The sequence below is a fragment of the Cherax quadricarinatus genome, unplaced genomic scaffold (genome assembly GCF_038502225.1).
Source record: "Cherax quadricarinatus isolate ZL_2023a unplaced genomic scaffold, ASM3850222v1 Contig1968, whole genome shotgun sequence".
In the NCBI taxonomy this organism is placed as follows: Eukaryota; Metazoa; Arthropoda; class Malacostraca; order Decapoda; family Parastacidae; genus Cherax; species Cherax quadricarinatus.
In genome coordinates this window covers 9,556-18,203 of record NW_027196994.1, presented here as the reverse complement: position 1 = coordinate 18,203, position 8,648 = coordinate 9,556, and the positions used below count along the sequence as shown (strand labels likewise).

General features: G+C 40.8%; 1 long non-coding RNA gene across 1 annotated transcript; it reads right to left on the bottom strand.

Moving 5' to 3' along the window:
* Positions 1–6,180: 6,180 nt before the first annotated feature.
* LOC138851760 (uncharacterized) lies at positions 6,181–7,406 on the bottom strand. Its single transcript, XR_011391385.1, has 3 exons — positions 6,898–7,406; positions 6,502–6,851; positions 6,181–6,409 (listed from the first exon to the last, which is right to left on the bottom strand). It is a non-coding gene; the product is annotated as an uncharacterized lncRNA (long non-coding RNA).
* Between the last annotated feature and the right edge of the window lie 1,242 nt (positions 7,407–8,648).

The window sequence follows — 8,648 nt, the reverse complement described above, 5'->3', positions numbered from 1 at the left end:
TGTCCATACGCCATCCGGTAATTAGTTGGTAGGTCTGGATGGTTCAGCTTCCACGGAAGTCTCACCCAGTTTTGTCCAGATTCAAATTTAACATCCTTCTGGTATTGTTCTTGAGTAAAGGAATCATCTGGACTTTCTTCATTTACATTGATCCCTATGCTGTCCAATTCCCATAATTTATACACAGGTTCAACTTCATCCTCTATTGAAGTATATTTATACTGGGGTGATATTTCATGAGTAAGACACACCGTAACTGTATTTATGGCTTCCTCCAGTCATTCATTATCAGTACGAGGAAGCCTGCCATACATCACGTGACCTCCTGCGGTCCTTAGAAGGGTGACTCCGCATTTCTTTGTCATACCCTTTACAAAGGTGGCATAATGGTCACTACCAATCAAAATATCTATTGACCCCACAGAATCATTATTTACACCAGAAGGTGCCAAATTTACCTTACTTGAAAGTCTTTCAGTAGCGTTACCAAGCCCTATTGTAGATATTTTCTCTGGGAGCCTATCCACAATTACGGCATTAATACGTTTTCTCTCATTGCCCAGCCTGACAGTTACATAAACAGTGTCGTATGACTGGGCCTTCTTATTCGAGAGAAAGCCAGATAACTTGAGTATAGCAGGATCTCCCATTTGTACCTTCATCCCATTACGGCAATTACGTTTTATGAAGGTACGTTGTGATCCCTGATCTAGTAATGCTGTAACAGTTTTGGATTTACGCCGTTTATCATTAATCACCACATCCAACACAGGTAAAGCTACCTCAGCTAGGCCATCATTACCGACCTTAGCTGCAATCTCTACATTGGCTACTGTTGTGTCCGGGTTATTATCACTATCAGTACTATTGTTACCATCATTACGGTTAGATCCGCCCTTACACATAGCTATGTGGTGTCTTCCCTTGTTACACTGATAACAATGGTGCAAGTTAGCATGCCAATCCCTTACATTATGATTTCCTAGACACCTGATACATCTAGCAAGCTCTTCCAACCTTTCCACTTTAACATCCCATGAATTATAGGCATTACAGTTCTTAGAGAAATGAGTACCGTTGCAGAAGATACAATCTCTCCTTTCTTTGCCTGACCTCTTATCAACTGGGCTACCCTTATTGTGGTACTTCTTCCTCTTGTCTTTGATGTGGAGAACCACTATTACTGCCCCCTGTCACTTGATATGTGCCTATGTAACCCCGTTTAGTAGGTGACTTATGATTATTGATATTGGGATAAAGTTTCCTTTTGTGGAACTTGACAGGTGCACTGGGGTCTGTAGACGTGGTATTCCTAGAGGTAATGGGTTGGCTGGTCTGCAGTTGGACAATTAGCCCTGCAGGCCCACTCTTATTTCTTCCAACTCGAAGTAACCCTTGTGATATCTGTTAGATAGCCACTCTACTGTCTTGTGGTTCAATTTATTCTGAATCAAGGCACTCAACAACCACTCTGCTCCCTCCAGATCATATTTATTACTCAAGGTCTTAAAAGTGCTTTCTAGTTTGATCCTAAATTGCTGTAAGCTGTTGCGGTTGTGATCTGGAGTCTTCAAGCTAGCCAAATTAGCTATTAGATCCAGCCTACTTTGCTCCAAGTTACCGTAAGTGACCTCCACCAAGTCAACTGCCTCACTATAGGAGTCATCTACATTTGGGAATGCTTGTATGAGAACATGCGCATCTTCCCTTACTTGTCCCTTTAAATAGCATAATTAGGTAACACTTGCAAGATCACTCCTATCATGTACGACTGCTTTAAAGATAGACTAAAACTCCTCCCAATTTTCTCCCGGATTAAACACGGGCATGCATAATTCTGGGAGTTTTGGTAGACACCTCTGATTTTCCTTACAAGGTTGACCAACAACATTGTTTACACCCTTTACCTTCTCTAAAGCCTTAGTTTTGCAGGACACAAGTCCTCCACTTCATAATATTGATCCAGCAGCCTCTCCCTTTCAGCATCATCTGCACAATTCACCAGAAGATCGCTCTCACAGTCCTTATACCACAATTTATATGACTCATATCTACTTTCTAAGGCATCTAGGTGTAACTTTAATTCATCAGGGTTTACCGTTTCTTGTCTCATTAACTCCATACACTTGTTGTATGATTTAGTAACATGACCCTTCCGAGCTTGTAGTGACGCTTTCTTTGCTTTGGCATCCATGGACTTGCCAGCCGCACTAACTTCCTCAGACCCAGCCATGGTTAGGGAATTAATAATCACCAATTATACAACTTAAGTAGACACCTTGTGAGAGTAATTCTTGCACTTTACTCTTGTATAAATCCTAGCCCCCATGTGCTAGTAATTAATTGGGCTAATTATCCTCCACCACACGACCGATTAAATTTGTGTACCCTATACCCACTTTCTTCAATCAGTCACTTAATTATTAAGTAATTAATTCAATTAATTTTCCACTGATTGCATCCGGTTCAGGAAGGACCAGCGGGCAGATATGGAAAATTTTATAGGGGTGATTACTTGTAAATACCTCAACATTACATGCATACGAGTAATCTCCTTGGGAGACAACAACTATATTGTTTACCGTAGTCACCCGTGTAGACATGTGAGAAAACTTAACCACCTCTGGTCACTGCAGGTGGCCCCTCGACCCTAACAATTTTATCCATGTCTATCCGAGACCAGTATAAATTGGGTAGCACCCTCAAGTACGGCGCTACTAATTAAGTAGCGCTGGATCACCCATAACCTATCCATTTAAAACATACCTAACTTGCCAGTATCAGTCTGCTATAACTAGAAAGGTTGTTTAACTGTGGGTGATTGATGCTCCTTATTTCCTCCATTCACCATCTCATTTCGATATCCTGCTACACCGACATGGTTCTTATTCCAGCAGGACGAGGTATCCGTTGGTTTGTCCCAGTTTAGAAGTCGTGATTCCATAAAACTTCGCTATCCTCGGGACGAGAACCACACGTTCACTCGGAGCAGAGCGATTTATTTCACTTCCCGCATTCTCTTAACGTAATGTTATTATCACTGATTACATTACCATTCACAAGACGATTTAACGTCTCATAATTATTATACACATTAGAGGTCACTCCATTAAGATCTGAGACCGATGAGTGAGGATTAACTCACGGGTAATTTTCCCTGGACACATTCCATGGCGGTGCACCCATCACCCCCGGTCCTAGTATTGTCCACTCATTTTACCACTTTATTACGGTGGTCACGTAAATCACGTTCCCTCACTCTTCACCAGGAACAGTTACGACACTTCCTATTAGGAAGTGAGGCCTACATTAATCCTTAGGCCGCCGTGAACGCCAATTTCCTGATCCCATGTTTCACAGCTTCCTCACTACATTCAAAACACTGCCGCCTCCTCGTGCCCCAGCTCGACCTATACCCCCGCACATCTGCGCAGGTGCAGCGGGAACCCAGTTGGTTCCATTCAAAATACAAATACATTTTGACCCAAATCAACACATTAAACACTTATTAGGCACTATAGCTTCGGAAATTAAATAATTTCCACAGTAAAGATCGAGAACCAAAACCTAGTCATTGTGGTAGTCTACAAGCCTCCGGATGCAACGTCCCAACAATTCCAGGAACAGCTGTTAAAAATTGACCACTGTTTAGAAAACCTTCCAGCTCCTGCCCCCAACATCTTGCTCCTGGGGGATTTCAACTTAAGGCACCTAAGATGGAGGAATATAGCAAATAATGTTGTTGCAGTGATAACACCAGGAGGCAGCTCAGACAAGAGCTTTTAAAATCTCTGCACAAAATTCAACTTAAACCAGCAAATAATAGAGCCTACTAGATTGGAGAATACACTGGACCTCATCTTCACTAACAATGATGATCTGATACGAAATGTCACCATATTAAAAACAATATACTCGGATCATAACATAATCGAGGTTCAAACATGTATGAGCGGAGCCCAAGACCGACAAAATGGGATCATTCACGAGGGAGCCTTTACCAAATTCAACTTCAACAACAAGAACATAAAGTGGGACCAAGTAAACCAAGCCCTAAATGATATAAGCTGGGAAGATAGACTAAGCAACACAGACCCCAACTTATGCCTAGAACAGATTAACTCTGTGGCACTCGATGTATGCTCAAGGCATATTCTTTTAAGAAAAAAGAGGAGTAGATGTAAAATAGAAAGAGACAGGCGCTCCCTTTACAGGCGATGGAAAAGAATAACAGAGGCCAATATATCTGCAATGCGTAGGGAGACTGGTCAGAGAAATAGCAAACATCGAACTTAAGCTAAAGGAATCTTATAGGAGTCAGGAATCGCGGGAAGAACTAAAAGCCATAAATGAAAACGAAAAAAAAACAAAGTATTTCTTTTCTTATGCCAAATCAAAGTCGAGAACAACATCCAGTATTGGGCCCCTACTTAAACAAGATGGGTCCTACACAGATGACAACAAGGAAATGCCTCGGCATGATAGTGGCTATCTTTGTACTTAGCAAATCAAAATTGTAATTACACATTGCAACCTTTACAAAGAAATAAACTTATTATTATTATTATTATTATTATTATTATTATTATTATTATTATTATTATTATTATTATTATTATTATTATTATTATTATTATTATTATTATTATTATTATTATTATTATTATTATTATTATTATTATTATTATTATTATTATTATTATTATTATTATTATTATTATTATTATTATTATTATTATTATTATTATTATTATTATTATTATTATTATTATTATTATTATTATTATTATTATTATTATTATTATTATTATTATCATTATTATTATTATTACTCAAGTCCCAATATGACTCAGTTTTTAGCAAGCCGCTAACCAGACTGAGAGTCGAAGACCAAATGATTTTTTTTTATGAGAGAGCCACAGAATTTGGTAAACACAAGCCTATCTGATGTTATCTTGACGCCAAATGACTTCGAACAGGCGATAAATGACATGCCCATGCACTCTGCCCCAGGGCCAGACTCATGGAACTCTGTGTTCAAGAACTACAAGAAGTCCCTATCATGTGCTTCTAACATCCTATGGAGAGGGAGCATGGACACTGGGATCGTCCCACGGTTACTAAAAGCAACAAACATAGCCCCACTCTACAAAGGGGGCAGTAAAGCAATAGCAAATAACTACAGACCGATAGTGCCAACATCCCATATCATAACAATCTTTGAAAGGGTCCTAAGAAGCAAGATCGCCATCCATCTAGATACCCATCAGCTACACAACCCAGGGCAACATGGGATTAGAGCAGGTCGCTCCTGTCTGTCCCAACTACTGCACCACTATGACAAGGACCTAGATGCACTAGAAGACAAAAAGAATGCAGATGTAATATACGCAGACTTTGCAAAAGCCTTCGACAAGTGTGACCATGGTGTAGAGCACAAAATGCGTGCTAAAGGAATAACAGGAAAAGTTGGTAGATGGATCTATAACTTCCTCGCAAATAGAACACAAAGAGTAGTAGTCGATAGAGTCAAGTCTGAGGCGGCTACGGCGAAAAGCTCTGTTCCGCAAGGCACAGTACTCGCTCCCATCTTGTTCCACATCCTCATTTCTGACATAGACAAGGATGTAAGCCACAGCACCGTGTCTTCCTTTTGAGATGACACCCACGTCTGCATGACAGTGTCTTCCATTGCAGACACTGCAAGGCTCCAGGCGGACATCAACCAAATCTTTCAGTGGGCTGCAGAAAACAATATGAAGTTCAACGATGAGAAATTTCAATTACTCCGATATGGTAAACATGAGGAAATTAAAACTTCATCAGAGTATAAAACAGATTTCAGCCACACAATAGAGCGAAAAACTAACGTCAAAGACCTGTGAGTGATCATGTCGAAGGATCTCACCTTCAAGGACCATAACATTGTATCAATAGCATCTGCTAGAAAAATGACAGGATGGATAATGAGAACCTTCAAAACTAGGGATGCCAATCCCATGATGACACTCTTCATGTCGCTTGTTCTTTCAGAGAGTCTCAAAACTCTGGAGTTTTGAGACTCTGGAGTTTTGAGACTCTCTGATCGCGGGTTCTATCCCCTCCCGTGGTATGGTTTAAACTTGTGCAGTTAGCCTCTCCAAAACTCAGCTTTCTCTTGCTCAAATTCAAAGATATGTATCTTACCTACCAACCAGACTACATATAACCTCCACTCACTCTCATATGTATCTTACCTACCAACCAGACTACATATAACCTCCACTCACTCTCATATGTGTCTTACCTACCAACCAGACTACATATAACCTCCACTCACTCTCATATGTATCTTACCTACCAACCAGACTACATATAACCTCCACTCACTCTCATATGTATCTTACCTACCAACCAGACTACATATAACCTCCACTCATATGTATCTTACTCCAACCAGACTACATATAACCTCCACTCACTCTCATATGTATCTTACCTACCAACCAGACTACATATAACCTCCACTCACTCTCATATGTGTCTTACCTACCAACCAGACTACATATAACCTCCACTCACTCTCATATGTGTCTTACCTACCAACCAGACTACATATAACCTCCACTCACTCTCATATGTATCTTACCTACCAACCAGACTACATATAATCTCCACTCACTCTCATATGTGTCTTACCTACCAACCAGACTACATATAACCTCCACTCACTCTCATATGTGTCTTACCTACCAACCAGACTACATATAACCTCCACTCACTCTCATATGTATCTTACCTACCAACCAGACTACATATAACCTCCACTCACTCTCATATGTATCTTACCTACCAACCAGACTACATATAACCTCCACTCTCATATGTATCTTACTTACCAACCAGACTACATATAACCTCCACTCACTCTCATATGTATCTTACCTACCAACCAGACTACATATAATCTCCACTCACTCTCATATGTGTCTTACCTACCAACCAGACTACATATAACCTCCACTCACTCTCATATGTGTCTTACCTACCAACCAGACTACATATAACCTCCACTCACTCTCATATGTATCTTACCTACCAACCAGACTACATATAACCTCCACTCACTCTCATATGTATCTTACCTACCAACCAGACTACATATAACCTCCACTCTCATATGTATCTTACCTACCAACCAGACTACATATAACCTCCACTCACTCTCATATGTATCTTACCTACCAACCAGACTACATATAACCTCCACTCACTCTCATATGTGTCTTACCTACCAACCAGACTACATATAACCTCCACTCACTCTCATATGTATCTTACCTACCAACCAGACTACATATAACCTCCACTCACTCTCATATGTGTCTTACCTACCAACCAGACTACATATAACCTCCACTCACTCTCATATGGTGCCAGCTTGAAGACTGCCAGGGGTCTGTTGGTAATCCCCCTTATGTGTGCTGGGAGGCAGTTGAGCAGTCTCGGGCCCCTGACACTTATTGTATGGTCTCTTAACGTGCTAGTGACACCCCTGCTTTTCATTGGGGGGATGGTGCATCGTCTGCCAAGTCTTTTGCTTTCGTAGTGAGTGATTTTCGTGTGCAAGTTCGGTACTAGTCCCTCTAGGATTTTCCAGGTGTATATAATCATGTATCTCTCCCTCCTGCGTTCCAGGGAATACAGGTTTAGAAACCTCAAGCACTCCCAGTAATTGAGGTGTTTTATCTCCGTTATGCGCGCCGTGAAAGTTCTCTGTACATTTTCTAGGTCGGCAATTTCACCTGCCTTGAAAGGTGCTGTTAGTGTGCAGCAATATTCCAGCCTAGATAGAACAAGTGACCTGAAGAGTGTCATCATGGGCTTGGCCTCCCTAGTTTTGAAGGTTCTCATTATCCATCCTGTCATTTTTCTAGCAGATGCGATTGATACAATGTTATGGTCCTTGAAGGTGAGATCCTCCGACATGATCACTCCCAGGTCTTTGACGTTGGTGTTTCGCTCTATACAATGATGATCTGATAAGAAATGTCACCATATCAAAAACAATATACTCTGATCACAACATAATTGAGGTTCAGACATGTATGCGCGGAGCCCCAGACCGACATAATGAGACTAGTCACGAGGGAGCATTCACCAAATTCAACTTCAATAACAAAAACATAAAGTGGGACCAAGTAAACCAAGTCCTAACCGATATAAGCTGGGAAGATATACTAAGCAACACAGACCCCAACTTATGCCTAGAACAGATTAACTCGGTGGCACTCGATGTATGCACAAGGCTTATTCCTCTAAGAAAAAGGAGGAGTAGATGTAAAATAGAAAGAGACAGGCGCTCCCTTTACAGGCGACGGAAAAGAATAACAGAGCGGCTAAAAGAGGTCAATATATCTGAAATGCGTAGGGAGACACTGGTCAGAGAAATAGCAAGCATCGAACTTAAGCTAAAAGAATCCTTTAGGAGTCAGGAATCGCGGGAAGAACTAAAAGCCATAAATGAAATCGAAAGAAACCCAAAGTATTTCTTCTCCTATGCCAAATCAAAATCGAGAACAACGTCCAGTATTGGGCCCCTACTTAAACAAGATGGGTCCTACACAGATGACAGCAAGGAAATGAGTGAGCTACTCAAGTCCCAATAT